The sequence below is a fragment of the Saccopteryx bilineata genome, chromosome 12, assembly GCF_036850765.1.
Source record: "Saccopteryx bilineata isolate mSacBil1 chromosome 12, mSacBil1_pri_phased_curated, whole genome shotgun sequence".
NCBI classification, from domain to species: Eukaryota; Metazoa; Chordata; class Mammalia; order Chiroptera; family Emballonuridae; genus Saccopteryx; species Saccopteryx bilineata.
Genome location: NC_089501.1, coordinates 29,212,874 through 29,232,060, shown reverse-complemented (window position 1 = coordinate 29,232,060; position 19,187 = coordinate 29,212,874). Strand labels below are relative to the sequence as shown.

Below are 19,187 nucleotides of genomic sequence, written 5' to 3'. Positions count from 1 at the left end.
TCTATTTCAGCCCGGTTGGGAATGATAACCGTACGTTAGCTTGATGTGAGTATTTAATGGTACCACTTCAATGCCAAAAATATAAATACAGGACTGAGTTTGTAACACATATGAATAATGGAGAGGAAATAATTTTAAAAGAGTCAACAAAGGAATTAATAGGATTCTAACACATATGTTCATTTTGGTCACATTATGGAAACAGGCTCAAGATTATTAGAACTTTTGTTTGAAAAATTATACATAGTCTTGCACAAATGTGCTCTTTTTATATATATTTTATTTATTCATTTTAGAAAGGAGAGAGAAGGAGAGAGAGAAAGAAAGGAGGAGGAGCAGGAAGCACCAACTCCCATATGTTCCTTAACCAGCAAGCCCAGGGTTTCGAACCAGCGATCTCAGAGTTCCAGGTCAACTCTTTATCCACTGACTACCACAGGTCAGGCTCAGATGTGCTCTTTTTTTCTAACTCGTTCCCTGGGGACATTCCACAGGGGTTCCCACCTTGAGTCTGAGAATTCCAAAACACAATCCCACCCTTCTCATTCTCTAGACCCCAAGATTGTTTCCCTCCCCAAACTGACTCATGATAGTCCAAGAAGAGTCCTTCCTTACTCTCCCACCATATAAAAAGCGCTATTGGGAAATCTTACTGATTGACCTAACACTTCTCTCTCAACTCCTTCAGGTCATGGGCTTTTGTACTGACCTTGTGGTGTCTACTGCAGATCATAGTATCCAGCCCCTAACAGGCACTTGCTGTTGGATGGTATTTATATATTTATTAGGTTGAGCCACATGAAATGATCATTTTTGTAGGTCAAAATGGTCAAATAGTGGTAGTTACATAGCTTCCACCTAATTTAGCAAAGGGTTATAAAGTGCATACTCTAAGCCAGGGACATATATAGCCAATTTACATATATCAACACCCTTCCTTACTTCTCACAATACCTCCTAAGGTAGGTTCTTTCATTATTCTGATTTTGTAGATGTGGGAACTAAGAAAGATGTGCAGTAAAATAAACTTCCCAAGGTCAACAACCAGTACATTTCAGAATGGAGGTTATTAACCACTATGCTATAATTTCTGATATTTATTATTTTTAGAGCAAATAAACTCTGTAAATTGAAAATATCAGTGTAAACTTAGGATTTTAAAATTAGTTTTTCTAGTTGTTTCCACCGAAGGGACCTAAAAGCAATGACTCCAACAGCAATGAGCTATGTCTCTCTGATCTTGGTTTATAAATGCCATTTCCCACCAGAAGCAGCAGGGCTCCTCAGGCGAACTGGCTAACTCCAGATCTAGTTATGGGACCGTGCAAAGCAAGCCTGCAACATCTCCATGCTCCAAAAAGCAAAGATGGGCGCAAAGCTCTAAGTGGGGCACTCAAAAGAACACAGGAGTTGGTTTGAAGGCCTTCCACTTAAATTCAGGACAGTATGAGTATCAAAAATAATAACGGTAAAGGTTTAGAACATATTTAATTATAAATAACCCATGAGACCACAGTAAGAATATATATATATATATATATATATATATATATATATGTCAGAGGAGAAAGCTCTTTTTTATGGAAAAATGGTAAATAATACTTGTAGAAAAAATAATAGGTCTTGAAAATCACCATTTTGTAGCCCTTTGCATAACAGGTAATTCAATCAATAATAGTTAGTGGATGCTAAAGCCACTCAGTGACAGGTTGTTACAGAAGAGGCTCTTGATGCAACCTAAAGGTATTTACCGGCAAAGCTGGTGAACAAAAACCACAATGCTGGGCTTGGCCTCACACCTTCATGTGTTTACAGCCTTGCATGTCACCCACAACTACTGTGGACTAGATGTTCAGGAAAACGTTAGCTGCTCAGGCAGATGTAAACATGTGTATAAAAATTCAATACCTGTTAAAGAATATCCGAGATAGCGGGAAATAAGGAAATTCCTCAGAGGAAATAATGAAAAAAGACTGGAAAATTCAGCAGAGTTAGTAAGCGCAGGCTGGGTGGGTTTTTATCTGGTGTTAACCCCAGTGGACTTGAAGTTGGGTTTTAATGAGGCAAAGTCAGGAGTTCAAACTCCCGTGGGTGAGTGGGTACTAGATCGGGAACAGTCAAGGTGGGATTGTGGAAAGGGTTTACCTTCAGTGATGAAGTAGAAGAAGCCCATCTTGTGGAGGATGATGATGGGGCCACACGCCTATCATGACTTTGGCTCAGATGGGAAAATAATAGAACACTTTCCTGAGAATTCCTAATTCCAAGCTCACAATCACTCAATTTGGTATTCAACATTTAAGCTACAAAAATTTCCACAAAAAGAAAAACTAAATCAAACTTTAGTTTAAGTGAACCCCAGATGACAGGGCTTCCAGGAATCTGGCAGGTGCAAATTCACGTTTTTCATGGAGGAGCGTAATTTAAGCCCAGACTCCAAAGGATTCCCATAGCTAACGTTCAAAACAACATGAGTCCAAAACAGGAACACAAAAACTAACCAAAAGAACAATGGTTGTGGCCCTGGCCAGCTGGTTCAATGGTAGAGCATCAGCCTGGTGTGTGGAAGTCCTGGGTACAATTCCCAATCGGTGCACACAGGAGAAGCCTCCATCTGCTACTTCCTCCTCCTCTCTCTCTCTTCCCCTCCCGCAGCAATGGCTCAAATGGTTCAAGCAAAGTTGGCCCTGGGCACTGAGAATGGCTCCATGGCCTCACCTCAAATGTTAAAATAGCTCAGTTGCTGAGCAACAGAGCAGCAGCCCAGCCAGGAAGAGCCTGGTAGAGGGCTTGCAGAATGGATCCTGGTCTGGGCACATGCATGAATCTGTCTCTACCTCTCCGCCTCTCACTTGATAAAAAAAAAAAAAAAATTAAAAAATTAAAAAGAAGAAGAAGAATGGTTGTAACCACACAGACTGTAGGATATTTGATAAAGATATTAACACATAATAATAAAAGTTAACTCACCAGAAAGAATGAACACTTCTAAATGTGCATGAATCCAGTAACATAACGAGTATATATAAAGTCAAAATATCATTGTAAAATAAAATGATAATCTGCCATCACAATGAAAGATTTTAACACACCTATTTCAGTAATTAATAGATTTAGTCACTCTCCTTTAGTAATGAAAAATGGTAAAATTGGAACTCTGAATAGCACAATTATATATTCCTTAATGGATATAAATGGTTATCTCATAAGTGATCAATTAAAAATAGATGATAAATGGAAAAGAAGAAAGACCAATAAATACGCTGGAAATAATAGGCTATTTATGGTAGGGAAAACCTACCCACCATTATACACACATGAAATCTTGATTTCCTTCCCAATCTTCCCTCCTCAAGATATTCTCATTGTAGTACTTTGGATAAAAAAACTCATAGTCATTATCAACACTCTCTTTTCCTTCCACTACACATCCAATCCATTAGCTAATCTCGTTGGCTCCACCTTTGAAGTAGATCTCCAATCTCATCACTTCTACAATTATTCGTCAAGCCCAAGCCTGAACTACCTTCAGTAGCCTTTTTACTGGTCCCCCGTACCCTTTTTCTTGTCCTATAGTCTGTTCTCCATTTAAAACATAAGTCCTATCATGTCATAACCCATGTTTAAATCTTTTCAATGACTTTCCATCTCCTTTAGAGAAACAGCCAAAATCTTGACCAAGGTTTTGACCGCACACCACCTCTTTAATCTCATATCCTACCTTCTCCCCTATACTCAACATGTTTCAGGTACATGGGCCTCATTTTTGTTCCATAATCATGCTAATCAATTTCCTATCTTCAGAGAGCACTGCACATACTGTTCCCTCTGCCTGAAGGCTATTCCTGCACATATTACCATGGCCCATCCTTTCCCATGCATACCTCTTCTTCCATCACTTTCTATCCTATTGCACAGCTTTGTCTTTTTTCTATACCACTTACCATCACAAGACAATCGTGTATTTTGCTTCTTTATTTCTAACCTCTCCTTTCATACAATACTTGCTTCTTTATTTCTTTCACTAGAATATAAAATGTTTAAAAGCAAGAACTTGGTGTCTTTTTCCATTGCAGTATTTTCAGCACCACAGTGTCTGGCACTTAGTAAGTACTCCATTAATCTTTATTTAATAAATTCATCAATAAATAATAAACTAAATATAACAGAGTAAACTAAGACCTTGGGGTCAGAAAGAACTGGATTTGGATCCCATATTTGCCACTTGATATGTAAATTAGGGCAAAATCTTAACCTCATTAAGATTGCATTGTCTGACCTTTTTTTAAATTTATTTAATTTTTTTTAAATTTTTTTTTTCCCTGAAGTTGGAAACGGGGAGGCAGTCAGACAGACTCCCACATGCACCCGACCGGGATCCACCAGGCATGCCCACCAGGGGGTGATGCTCTGCCCATCTGGGGCATTGCTCTGTTGCAACAAGAGCCATTCTAGTGCCTGAGGCAGAGGCCATGGAGCCATCCTCAGCTCCCGGTCCAACTTTGCTTCAATGGAGCCTTGGCTGCGCGGGAGGGGAAGAGAGAGACAGAGAGGAAGGAGAGGGGGAGGGGTGGAGAAGCAGATGGGTGCTTCTCCTGTGTGCCCTGGCCAGGAATCAAATCCAGGAGTCCTGCACGCCAGGTCGATGCTCTACCACTGAGCCAACCAGCCAGGGCTGCATTGTCTAACCTTTAAAAAGAAAATGTAAATGCCCAAATTGCAATTGTAATTTTAGCAATGATAAAAATAGCATGTACATAAATATATTTAATATATATTATATGAACATTATGTATCATATATAAGTCACTGTGACTTATAACTAGTATGTGCTAAATAAATAATAGATGTCATTATATTTTTACTTTTGGAGACATCTTCCTACTGTATCTCTCTCTATAATGACCAAGCCCAATCTCAATGCAAGGTCCTACAATGTTGCATGAGAAAGACAGTTTCCCTGCTGAGGCTGGATGAAATACTTTGAATATAGCTACAAAGTGTTTTTCTATGTGAGTTGAGAATCCTAGAATTAATTGATGATTCCACTTATAACCATTGTAAGGGATCACCTACACATACAATCAGATGAAGAACATACGCATACAGCCAATCATTTAAAGAATTCTTTCGGGGAGTGACGTCATGGAAATGGCGCCGTGAGCAGCGCGTCCGACAGCTCTCCCCTAAATCACAACAAATTTATCAACTAGAAACAGAAAAATTTATCCTCGGAGCATTCCGGAGTTCCACACAAACTGATAGCGAAAGGACTGTTATCACTTGAATCTGAGAGACGAGGGTGTGGAGGAATCTACCACAGGGACGTTCTTTCAAACCGCAAGGAAGTGCGCCTGTGGTGAGTCAGCCCATATACTTGGGAACCGCGAGCCGCCGCGAACCCCCGGGAGCCGCCAAGAGCCGCCGCTGCGAGCGGCCGCTGCGAACCCCCACCGCGAGCAGCCGCCATGAGCCGCCGCGAGCAGCCGGGCGCGCACCCGGTCCGGTTGAGCACCGCTGACATTCCCAGCAGCCCGCACACTGCGAGTAGGGGTCGCCAGCCACCGGTGCCCAGAGCGCCCCATTCGCGCGCGTGCCTTGGGCATTCCACGCGCCCAGGGCGCCCTGCTGGCCCGCACACCCAGGGGGCTCCATTGTCCTGCGCCTGGTGCGGTCCAGCCGCCAGCGGCGGGGCGAGCGGGAGAGGCTTGGGAGATTCTCTCCGTGGGCGGGGCACCTCACCCAGCCATTCAAGCTAACAATCAAGCGTTGGGGGAGGGGCGCGCGCAGGCAGCCTAAAATACCTTGGAAAGCACAGCTGCGACCCAATCACTGAAATTAGCTTAACCCATAAAATCTGCGCACCCTCGGTTCTAATTGATAAGATCTCTCTCAGTTCAGCGATCCAAGACAAGAGGCGTGATATTTTTTAGTGCCTCTCGCTAAAGGGGCGGGGGCAACTTCTGATTGATAGAGCCTCCATATTCAGGGATAAACGCTAACAAGAAGGACTTGGCAGATATTAAGGTCTATACTACACTAGTCGTAAGCAGAGACTAGTGCCTCTTCTTCCCTGCAAAAACAGGCTACAAAGTGTGGAAAGCCTGGGTTGAGAGGTCCAACTAAATGATAGGCGCTGAACAGTCACCTTGACAACAATTGACTCCCACCCCCGCCTGATTACACTGGAGGCCCTGACTCTCAGAGCCTTTCCCAAAGCCTTGCACTGAGTGGGGATAGAGTGGGGATTTCCCAGCTCTTTGAGCCTCTTACTCCCCAGGCAAAAGCAGTTGCAGCCTTATAGCTGGATCACCAGGCTGCTAATTCAGAAAGGGGGGACTAGGAGAGAGAATCCAGGAAAGCAAACTCTCTCATCGTTGGACCCTGCAAACGCCAACAAGCCTTTACTTCCAGCAAGACTAAAGCCAATTATATAACATTGCCATAGAATCCCATCAACTGCAAATCCCTACCTAAGAGTGACACAGGGGCAGAGCCTGGGGTACAGAGTCACCGACCAGGAAGAAGTAGAGAAAAGAAAAAGGAAGAAGTTAACCTCTCAAAATCAAGAAAAACCCACAGACTTTACAACTTGATCCACTAATTTTTTTGTTGTTGTTGTTGTTGTTTGTTTCTTCTATCTTTTTGCCTTTATTTCCTCCACCTCGGTCCTTCTATTCTCTGCCCATCTTATGCTTCCCCTTTCTTGAACTACACTACCCATGAGTGTTGCATTTTATTTTTCTTCTTCATCCTCACCCTCCTTTAAGGTTATACTCCAAAACACTTAACTCTCACTCTCTCCTCTTTTGTTTTTTTTTTTTTTTGTCTTGCTTTATTTTGTTTTTTTCTCTTCCTATTTTATTTCTTCCTTCGTTTTTCTCTTTTTCTTATTTTTTCCTTTCTATTCATTTTTTCTTTTCTCATTTTACTTTCCTCCTATATAATCCTCAATCACGAACAAATTAGTTAATTTGGGACTCAAGGCTTTTTTTTGGCTTTATTTCTCTTTCTTGCTTTTGTTTTCATTTTTTTTCCTTGTTTGTTTATTTTTGTGGCATTTTGGGTCCTCCCAACCCAAGGTCTCCATTGTATTTAGTCTTCGCTCCACTTAATACAACAGATTTTTACTTATTATTTTTATTTTTTCTTCTTTATTATTCTTTTTTGTTCCTTTTTTCTGGTTCCCTCTTATCCCTCTCATTATATCTCTTAGTTGACCATCACTTACAAGCAAATCATCTTATGCTTGTCTAAGATTTTCTTCCTTTTTTTTTTTTTTTTTTTTTGCATTTAGTAGGTCCCTACTCCCTTTTTTTGCCCCTTGAACTCTTCACCCCAAATCAGGCCCTCCATTATAGGCACGATATTTCCCTGAGGAGGGGAGAGGAGGGAAAGAGAAGAGAGAAAAAAAGGGGGAAATAATAAATTATTACTGTTTTTTTTGTGTGGGGTGTTTTACATTTTTTTTTTTTTTACTTTTTACTCTTTATTAATTCTAATTAGTGCTATCAATAAGATCACCCTCAGATGCCGATAAGAAAGAGGAAATCAAATATTATGGATACAAAAGAAAGAGAGGTAACACAAATAGATGTGGAAAAATCTATGGAGAAAAGATTTAACATATTGGAAGCCTTGGAGCTAAATGACAGAGAATTTAAAATAGAAATCTTAAAAATACTCAGAGATATACAAGAAAACACAGAAAGGCAATATAGGGAGATCAGAAAACAACTCAATGAACACAAAGAATATATTACCAAGGAAATTGAAACTATAAAAACAAATCAAACAGAAATGAAAAACTCAATTCACGAGCTGAAAAACGAGGTAACAAGCTTAGCTAACAGAACAGCCCAGATTGAAGATAGGATTAGTGAAATAGAAGACAAACAACTTGAGGCACAACAGAGAGAAGAAGAAAGAGACTCAAAAATAATAAAAAACGAGAAAGCCCTACAGGAATTGTCTGACTGCATCAGAAAGAATAACATAAGAATAATAGGTATATCAGAGGGAGAAGAGAAAGAAAATGGAATGGAGAATATACTCAAACAAATAATCGACGAGAACTTCCCAAGCCTGTGTAAGGAACTAAAGCCTCAAATTCAAGAAGCAAACAGAACACCAAGTTTTCTTAACCCCAACAAACCCACTCCAAGGCACATCATAATAAAGATGACACAAACCAATGACAAAGAAAAAATTCTCAAGGCAGCCAGGGAAAAGAAGAGTACAACATATAAAGGAAGGCCTATTAGATTATCATCAGATTTCTCAGCAGAAACTCTACAAGCTAGAAGAGAGTGGACCCCAATATTTAAAGCCCTGAAAGAGAGGAACTTTCAGCCAAGAATACTATACCCATCAAAGCTATCCTTCAAGTATGAAGGAGATATAAAAACATTCACAAATACAGAAAAGATGAGAGAATTTATCAACAGAAAGCCCCCACTCCAGGAAATACTAAAGGGGGTTTTCCAACCAGATTCAAAGAACAAAAGAAAACAACACCACAAGTAACAGCTCCACCAAGAACACAATAAAACCAAACTTAAACTGTGACAACAAAGGAAAAAAAGGGGGGAGAGGATGGAGATTAACAGTAGCAAAGGATGATGAAGTGCAGAAATACTTATAAGATAGGGTACTACAATGAATATGGTAGGTACCCTTTTCATTACTTAATGGTAACCACCCTTAAAAAAACCACCACAAAAACACTTGACTTAAAAAAGGTAGCAACAGAGGAAAGAAGTATGGAACACAAACAAACAAAAACAAATGTTAGAAAAACAAAAGAGAAGAATCAAACTAGATACAAAACTAACAGAAAGCAATTTATAAAATGGCAGTAGGGAACCCACAAGTGTCAATAATTACACTAAATGTAAATGGATTAAACTTACCAATAAAAAGACACAGAGTAGCAGAATGGATTAAAAAAGAAAATCCAACTATATGCTGCCTACAAGAAACACATCTAAGCAACAAGGATAAAAACAAATTCAAAGTGAAAGGCTGGAAAACAATACTCCAAGCAAACAACACCCAAAAAAAAGCAGGCGTAGCAATACTCATATCTAATAATGCTGACTACAAGACAGAAAAAGTACTCAGAGACAAAAATGGTCATTTCATAATGATTAAGGGGAAGTTGAATCAAGAAGACATAACAATCCTTAATATATATGCACCAAACCAAGGAGCACCAAAATATATAAGACAGCTACTTATTGACCTTAAAACAAAAACTAACAAAAATACAATCATACTTGGAGACCTCAATACACCGCTGACGGCTCTAGATCGGTCATCCAAACAGAGAATCAATAAAGATATAGTGGCCTTAAACGAAATACTAGAACACCTGGATATGATAGACATCTACAGGACACTTCATCCCAAAGCGACAGAGTATACATTTTTCTCTAGTGTACATGGAACATTCTCAAGAATTGACCATATGTTGGGCCACAAAGACAATATCAGCAAATTTAGAAAAATTGAAATTGTACCAAGCATATTTTCTGATCATAAAGCCTTGAAACTAGAATTCAACTGCAAAAAAGAGGGGGGAAAACCCACAAAAATGTGGAAACTAAACAACATACTTCTAAAAAATGAATGGGTCAAAGAAGAAATAAGCACAGAAATCAGAAGATATATACAGACAAATGAAAATGAAAATACGACATATCATAATCTCTGGGATGCAGCAAAAGCAGTAATAAGAGGAAAGTTCATATCACTTCAGGCCTATATGAACAAACAAGAGAGAGCCAAAGTAAACCACTTAACTTCACACCTTAAGGAACTAGAAAAAGAAGAACAAAGACAACCCAAAACCAGCCGAAGAAAGGAGATAACAAAAATCAGAGCAGAAATAAATGAAATAGAGAACAGAAAAACTATAGAAAAAAATCAATAAAACAAGGAGCTGGTTCTTTGAAAAGATCAACAAAATTGACAAACCCTTGGCAAGACTCACCAAGGAAAAAAGACACAGGACTCAAATAAATAAAATCCAAAATGAAAGAGGAGAGATCACCACAGACATCATAGATATACAAAGAATTATTGTAGAATACTATGAAAAATTATATGCCACCAAATACAACAATCTAGAAGAAATGGATAAATTCCTAGAACAATACAACCTTCCTAGACTGAGTCATGAAGAAGCAGAAAGCCTAAACAGACCAATCAGCAGGGAGGAAATAGAAAAAACTATTAAAAATCTCCCCAAAAATAAAAGTCCAGGCCCAGACGGTTATACTAGTGAATTCTATCAAACATTCAAAGAAGACTTGGTTCCTATTCTACTCAAAGTCTTCCAAAAAATTGAAGAAGAAGCAATACTTCCAAACACATTTTATGAGGCCAACATAACCCTCATACCAAAACCTGGCAAGGATGGCACAAAGAAAGAAAACTACAGACCAATATCTCTAATGAATACAGATGCTAAAATACTAAACAAAATACTGGCAAACCGAATACAACAACATATTAAAAAAATAATACATCATGATCAAGTGGGATTCATCCCAGAATCTCAAGGATGGTTCAACATACGCAAAATGGTTAACGTAATACACCATATCAACAAAACAAAGAACAAAAACCACATGATCTTATCAATAGATGCAGAAAAGGCTTTTGATAAAATACAACACAATTTTATGTTTAAGACTCTCAACAAAATGGGTATAGAAGGAAAATATCTCAACATGATAAAGGCCATATATGATAAACCATCAGCCAACATCCTATTAAACGGCATAAAACTGAGGACTTTCTACCTTAAATCAGGAACAAGACAGGGTTGTCCACTCTCTCCACTCTTATTCAACGTGGTGCTAGAAGTTCTGGCCAGAGCAATCAGACAAGACAAAGAAATAAAAGGCATCCATATCGGAAAAGAAGAAGTAAAGCTATCACTTTTTGCTGATGATATGATCCTATACATCGAAAACCCGAAGGACTCCACAAAAAGATTATTAGAAACAATAAACCAATACAGTAAGGTCGCAGGATACAAAATTAACATACAAAAGTCCATAGCCTTTCTATATGCCAACAATGAAATATTAGAAAACGAACTCAAAAAAATAATCCCCTTCACGATTGCAACAAAAAAAATAAAATACCTAGGAATAAACATAACAAAGAACGTAAAGGACCTATATAATGAAAATTACAAAGCATTGTTAAGGGAAATCGAAAAAGATACAATGAGATGGAAAAATATTCCTTGTTCTTGGATAGGAAGAATAAATATAATCAAAATGGCCATATTACCCAAAGCAATATACAAATTTAATGCAATTCCCATCAAAATCCCTATGAGATTTTTTAAAGAAATGGAACAAAAAATCATCAGATTTATATCGAACTATAAAAAACCCCGAATAGCCAAAACAATCCTAAGGAAAAAGAATGAAGCTGGGGGCATTACAATACCTGACTTTAAACTATATTATAGGGCCACGATAATCAAAACAGCATGGTATTGGCAAAAAAATAGACACTCAGACCAATGGAACAGAATAGAAAGCCCAGAAATAAAACCACATATATATGGTCAAATAATCTTTGATAAAGGGGCCAACAACACACAATGGAGAAAAGAAAGCCTCTTCAACAAATGGTGTTGGGAAAACTGGAAAGCCACATGCAAAAGAATGAAACTCAACTACAGCCTGTCCCCGTGTACTAAAATTAATTCAAAATGGATCAAAGACCTAAATATAAGACCTGAAACAATAAAGTACATAGAAGAAGACATAGGTACTAAAATCATGGACCTGGGTTTTAAAGAACATTTTATGAACTTGACTCCAATGGCAAGAGAAGTGAAGGCAAAGATAAATGAATGGGACTACATCAGAATTAAAAGTTTTTGCTCAGCAAGAGAAACTGATATCAAAATAAACAGACAGCCAACTATATGGGAACTGATATTTTCAAACGACAGCTCAGATAAGGGCCTAATATCCAAAATTTACAAAGAACTCATAAAACTCAACAACAAACAAACAAACAATCCAATAAAAAAATGGGAAGAGGACATGAACAGACACTTCTCCCAGGAAGAGATACAAATGGCCAACAGATATATGAAAAGATGCTCAGCTTCATTAGTTATTAGAGAAATGCAAATCAAAACTACAATGAGATACCACCTCACTCCTGTTAGATTAGCTATTATTAACAAGACGGGTAATAGCAAATGTTGGAGAGGCTGTGGAGAAAAAGGAACCCTCATTCACTGTTGGTGGGACTGTAAAGTAGTACAACCATTATGGAGGAAAGTATGGTGGTTCCTCAAAAAACTACAAATAGAACTACCTTATGACCCAGCAATCCCTCTACTGGGTATATACCCCAAAACCTCAGAAACATTGATACGTGAAGACACATGTAGCCCCATGTTCATTGCAGCACTGTTCACAGTGGCCAAGACATGGAAACAACCAAAAAGCCCTTCAATAGAAGACTGGATAAAGAAGATGTGGCACATATACACTATGGAATACTACTCAGCCATAAGAAATGATGACATCGGATCATTTACAGCAAAATGGTGGGATCTTGATAACATTATAAGGAGTGAAATAAGTAAATCAGAAAAAAACAAGAACTACATGATTCCATACATTGGTGGAACATAAAAATGAGACTAAGAGACATGGACAAGAGTGTGGTGGTTACCAAGGGTGGGGGGGGGGGAGGGAGGACATGGGAGGGAGGGAGGGAGAGAGTTAGGGGGAGGGGGAGGGGCACAGAGAACTAGATAGAGGGTGACAGAGGACAATCTGACTTTGGGCGAGGGGTTTGCAAAATAATTTGATGACAAAATAACCTAGACATGTTTTCTTTGAATATATGTACCCTGATTTATTAATGTTATCCCATTACCATTAATAAAAATTTATAAAAAAAAAAAAGAATCCTTTTGAAACTCAGATGTCCTTTGAAACATTAATTTTTTCATAACTTGGGAAAAACTATATTAATCACACAAAAGATCTTCCTGTATAGTATTTTACAACTCAAAATATTAACTCTGACTTAACAATAAGAAAACAAACAACCAAAAATGAGCCAATGACTTTAACAGACACCTCACTAAAGAAGATATACAAATGGCAAATAAGCCACTATAGAAAATAGTTTGGCAGTTTCTTACAAAACTACACATACTCTTACCATACAATCCAACAATCATGCCCCTTAATATTAACCAAAGGGGCCTGACCTGTGGTGACGCAGTGGATAAAGCATCGACCTGGAAATGCTGAGGTCACTGGTTCGAAACCCTGGGCTTGCCTGGTCAAGGTACATATGGGAGTTGATGCTTCCAGCTCCTCCCCCCTGTCTCTCTCTCTCTCTCTCTCTCTCTCTCTCTCTCTCTCTCTCTCTCTCCCTGTCTCTCTCTCTCCCTCTTTCTCTCCTCTCTAAAATAAATTAAAAAAAATAAAAATTAAAAAAAGAAAAGAAAAAAAAATTAACCAAAGGCTCTGAAAACTGTTCCCACAAAATCCTACACACAGATATTTACTGCACCTTTGTTCATAATTGCCGAATCTTGGAAGCAATGACAATGTCTGTCAGTAGGTAAATGGATAAATACACTGTGGTACCTCCAGACTATGGAATATTATTCAGTGCAATAAAGAAATGAGTTGTTGTTCTATATCAGTCCTTAATCATAATGGACATATAATCTACTTCCATTTCATGGGTATCTGACCTAGCCTCTGTTCCAATCTGACCCCAAACTCACACACACTTTAGTTCTTCTAACCTGCTCTCTGATCACTCCAGTATAATCTCTCTCTTACTTATTTCCAGTGATCTCTGCATGTGAAAGTTGAGTAAGGTCTAGTAAAAGTCACTCCGCAAAATGTATATAGGGCTGTCCTATAGGTTATGGTAGATAAAAATAAAGAATAAGATGAGGTCTGCCTAGAAGAAATTTACAGTCTACCGATAGAGACCTAAAGTTAAGTTCATAATACAGCCTGCAAAATAACTCAGTATAATGTTATACAACTTATACTCATTTTACATTGTTTTGTATTGTTTAGATATATTTTATGTGACATATATTTTATTATTTACCTTCCTTCTCAAATTATGTTTTAAGATACATGCTATAAAAAACACAGGATTAACTACAGCACATCTTCCTGAATCAACACTTTCATAGATGTTTGGGGTCAGGGGGTAGACAGTTTCTGAACAAAATAATTAAACTATTAAGTTTTTAAATTTTATTTTATATTTAAAAACAGAAAGCTATAGAGAAGAATGCAAAATATGATTTTTTTTTCAAAATCAATCATGAGCCTTCTAAGAAGTTTCATTTGAGACTTTCCATGAACGACCATTGATTCCATTCTCATCTCGATGTAAAAAGGTATAAAGGATATTTTCCTCATCAGTATTCAATATAGAACTAGAATTTCTAGCTATTGTAACAGAGCAATAAAGAAAAATAAAAGGTTAGGTTGAGGAATGAAAAATTATAACTGCTTTTATTTACAGACAATATGTCTATATAGAAAACCTAATATAGTAGAACTAATAATTCTTTGGCAAGATTGTATAATAAATTATACCAATTTCAACTTATTTCCATATATAAGAAATAAACAACTGAAAATTGAAATAAAAAAACTTTTCCATTGGCATCAACAATATGAAAGACTAAGATATGAATCTGACAAGTTGTGCAAAACCTACATGCTGAAAACTATAAAATGTTGCTGAGAGCAATAAAGACATAAATAAATGGGTATAAAGACTCAATGTTCATTGTTAAGTCAATTCTCCCCAATTATTCTACAGATTCAATGCAATGTCAATCAAAATCCCAGTTGTTTTGTTTTCTTTGCTTTGTTTTCCTTCGCTTTCTTGTAATTAATAAGCCACTAACACCATGAAAAAATAAGACAGAATGTGAGAAAACATCTGCAAAGTGTATATATATATAAGAATTTGTACCCAGAATACAAACACACACACACACACACACACACACACACATACACACAAGCAGTTGTTGTATATAAATTATACCTCAATAAAAATTTAAAAATTAAAACAAATTAAATAAAGTAATCTCTAGTTTCAGAAGGATTTTTATCTCATTTAAAATGTCAGTTTTGGCCCTGGCCAGTTGGCTCAGTGGTAGAGCATCGGCCTGGAGTGCGGGGGACCTGGGTTCGATTCCCAGCCAGGGCACATAGGAGAAGCACCCATTTGCTTCTCCACCCCCACCCCCTCCTTCCTCTCTCTCTCTTCCCCTCCCGCAGCCAAGGCTCCATTGGAGCAAAGATGGCCCGGGAGCTGGGGATGGCTCCTTGGCCTCTGCCCCAGGTGCTAAAGTGGCTCTGGTCGCGGCAGAGTGACGCCCTGGAGGGGCAGAGCATCGCCCCCTGGTGGGCAGAGCGTCGCCCCCTGGTGGGCGTGCCGAGTGGATCCCGGTTGGGTGCATGCAGGAGTCTGTCTGTCTCTCCCCGTTTCCAGCTTCAGAAAAAATAAAAAAATAAAAAATAAATAAAAATAAATAAAATGTCAGTTTTGTGATCTTAAGAACAGAAAAAATAACTTCTGGTTTTTTTTCTTTCCTTTCCAAATCAGTCTGAAATTTTCAGTAAGGTTTAGACCCTGTATGACTTCAAAAATTCCAACAATGACAGTTCCCCTAGACTCAAAACTTCAATAAATATCATGGATGTAAGCTCTGGACACAGAAAAAAGTAAGCCTGCTGAGACCGTAAAAAACACAGCCTGGGATTCAAAATGCAAGCTTGAATCTTGATGCTACCACCCACCAGTTGTGTGATCCTGAATCTCCCCGGTCCTTAGCTCACTCTACATACATCTATGAAATGATGAGTTGGACTTCTTGGTCTCTGCTGTCTCCAAACTTAAACACACAAAGACTCTGCCAAAGGGATATTTAGAAAAAGGGCAAAACTATTTATATAGATATATAAACTTCTGGGAGTTCTTTCATATAAATCCAGAAACCAAAAGAGTATTTAATAAAATCTGGAAAAAATTATAATAAAACAAAAATTTTCCTTTTTTATCAATTCTTAAATTTGTTACTTGTTCCAAAGGTAGAGAAAGCCAGGAACTGCAAGTATATCCTCTCCCCCTCCCCAATTCTTTGTATACTCAGTCTAACAGAATCAAACAGCAAAGCAACTTTGAGCTTAAGACCTCAACATCAATATTCAATCCATGTAACAAAATACCAATATCTTGAAGGCCTTCAATTAATTCCCTTAAATCTCGAGCTTGACTTAATGGGCTCTAGAATTAAAATACTCCAATTACCATTGTAGTGCAAGAAATAGCAAACTAAGGTAAAATTAGTCTAGCATTAATATATTAAAACTACTAAATCAGAAATATCAATGTAAAATTTACTGACTTATAGATTAGCACATACATTCAACATTCTAATATATATATATATATATATATATATATATATATATATATATATATATATATAGTTTTTTAATTTAAGTGAGAAGAGGGGAGATAAAGAGACAGACTCCCACATATGTCCTGACCGGGATCCACCCAGCAACTCCTGTCTAGGGCCAATGCTCTACCTATCTGAGAACATACTCAAAACCGAGCTATTTTTAGTGCCTGATGTTGAGGCTCCACTGAGCCATCCTTAGTGTCCAGGGCAGAAGCACTTGGTTCAATCGAGCCATGGTTGTGGGAGGAGAAGAGAGAGAGAGAGAGAAAGAAAGAGAGAAGGGGGAGGAGAGGAGAAGCAGATGGTCACTTTTCCTGTATGCCCTCACTGGAAACAAAACCTGGGACTTCCATACACTGGGTCAACATTCTACCACTGAGCCAACCAGCCAGGGCCCTAAAATATAATTATGCATGACCTAAAATTATCATTTACAATTTCTGATTGACTTCTGTGAAGTAACTTATGCACACTGGAATGTGTCTGTATCTTCCAAAAAGTAGGCAGATAGCCTTCAGTAAGTACCATATAAATTTTCAGCAGAGGCATACTCCAGATCGACCTCTCATCCAACCATAAATAACAAGTTACTTAACAAACATTTAAATGCCTCTTGTAATTTTTCACAAAGGGTTTCAATCACAAATTATCTTCTTAGGATAATATGCAAGCCCTTTAATTTTGAATGACTTTCAAAACCTACGATATTAAACAAATAAACAAAATGAGAAAAAAGCATCAGTCTAGCTGGGACCCCAGCCAATGCAAACTTTACTTCATGGAAACAAAATAAGAATTCCACAGTCTCACATTGAGGATGGAAACAATCACCCCAAACATGAACCAGGGTGGATATTATTATGCAAATCACAGGGTCAGTCATGGGATGAGGGAGCAGAGAGGACTACCTTCAAGTCTCATGATGGATCCATGCACTACTAGATGGCTAGAGTTAGCAGTACCCTGATATTATTTGTTTCTTTCATCGTATGAAAATGCTCTCAAAACTGAAGTTGTAAAGGCATTTTTCTTTGAATTCACAGATCTTCAAGTTTTCTTCCCTTAATATTTAATACGTGAAGCTTCATTACAATCTGTGACATCTACTCTATTTTTCATTACTGAATCCCATAACTAAACTATGGTCATATACAGTGTGTTCGTAAAGTCATGGTGCACTTTTGACCGGTCACAGGAAAGCAACAAAAGATGATAGAAATGTGAAATCTGCACCAAATAAAAGGAAAACTCTCCTAGTTTCATATCTATTCAGTGCAGTTCGATGTGGGCTCATGCACAGATTTTTTAGGGCTCCTTAGGTAGCTATCCCGTATAGCCTTTACAGACTCATTACTGACTGATGGCCTACCAGAACGGGGTTTCTCCAACAAACTGCCGGTTTCCTTCAACTGCTTATCCCACCGAGTCATGTTATTACTATGTGGTGGCACTTCATTATAAACGTGCCGATATTCACGTTGCACTTTGGTCATGGATCCTAATTTAGCGAGCCACAGAACACACTGAACTTTCCTCTGTACTGTCTGCATCTCGACTGGCATGGCCGTGGGCTGCTCTGCTGTATACACGGTGTTACGTCATCATCTGCGCATGTGCACATGCTGCCACATCATCCTACAGAAACTGGGAGGGTTTTCCTTTTATTTGGTGCAGATTTCACATTTCTATTGTCTTTTGTTGCTTTCCTGTGACCGGTTAAAAAAGTACAGCATGACTTTATGGATACACTGTATAGTTAAGCAATATACAAAAGCATTACTGTCTATCAATTTGTCAAAATTATGCGTTTAAAAACCATTGATTAGACACAGTAGTTGTCAAATACCTACATTTTATAAAATTTGTGAAATAAACAGAAAACTTTGCGGCAGGCCATTCAGACAAGAGTTACCAAAAATAAAAGTATAAAGCTATAAAGTATAAAGACGGCCTGAGTAGTCTAAAAATCAACCATAATATATTTTTAATCTTTCTTGAATAAATAATTTAACTTCCTGTGCACCACTTTAATCTATTGTTTAATTCCGGGTCAAAATAAAGTAACCCAAATATGCACTCTGTTACATAAAAGGCCCAGAGGATGAAATTACATCCCTCTCTAATAAGGCCCTTTGAAATCCTATACTACAGTAACTCAGCAGCCAAACTATTTTTCTTCTGTTAATGCTGATTGAGCAATAAATAATAACCAGGAGAAAAATAAACATGTAAAATATCACACCTTTCCTGAATTTTTCTGAAACGACCCTGATTTACCAACAACTTTAGTGTAAGTTCAAATAAAATTATTTCATCAATCTCCAAATAAAGCATTAATTTAACACAGGGGTTGATTTTAATTTCCAGATGTTAAAATCCTGCATACAAAAGTATTCAAATTTTAGTGTTGAGGTGGAAATGAGTCATAAAGTCTTATTTCAAAACACCCTCCTCCTCAGTCTTAGCCTGAGATGGAGCTTAAGCCCTCTCAGCATCCACAACATAAAGAATTTGGATAATGTAATCTCTAAAGGTCGCAACCACCTATAAAACAAATCGTCTAGGCCTTTGTATCAAGCATGACAACATGAAAAGGAGAAAAGGCCTGCAATACGTTTAATGTAAAAGAAATGTAAGTGTGCCTTTGTCTTCCTAAAAATCCTGATGT

General features: G+C 37.9%; 1 protein-coding gene and 1 non-coding gene across 11 annotated transcripts in view; one reads left to right on the top strand and one right to left on the bottom strand.

Moving 5' to 3' along the window:
* EYA4 (EYA transcriptional coactivator and phosphatase 4) overlaps positions 1-19,187 on the bottom strand; it is a 292,335-nt gene that overhangs the window by 226,448 nt on the left and 46,700 nt on the right. The gene's annotated exons all lie outside the window — the stretch shown is intronic.
* On the top strand, positions 15,183-15,258 carry TRNAS-GGA (transfer RNA serine (anticodon GGA)). Its single transcript has one exon. It is a non-coding gene; the product is annotated as a tRNA-Ser (tRNA).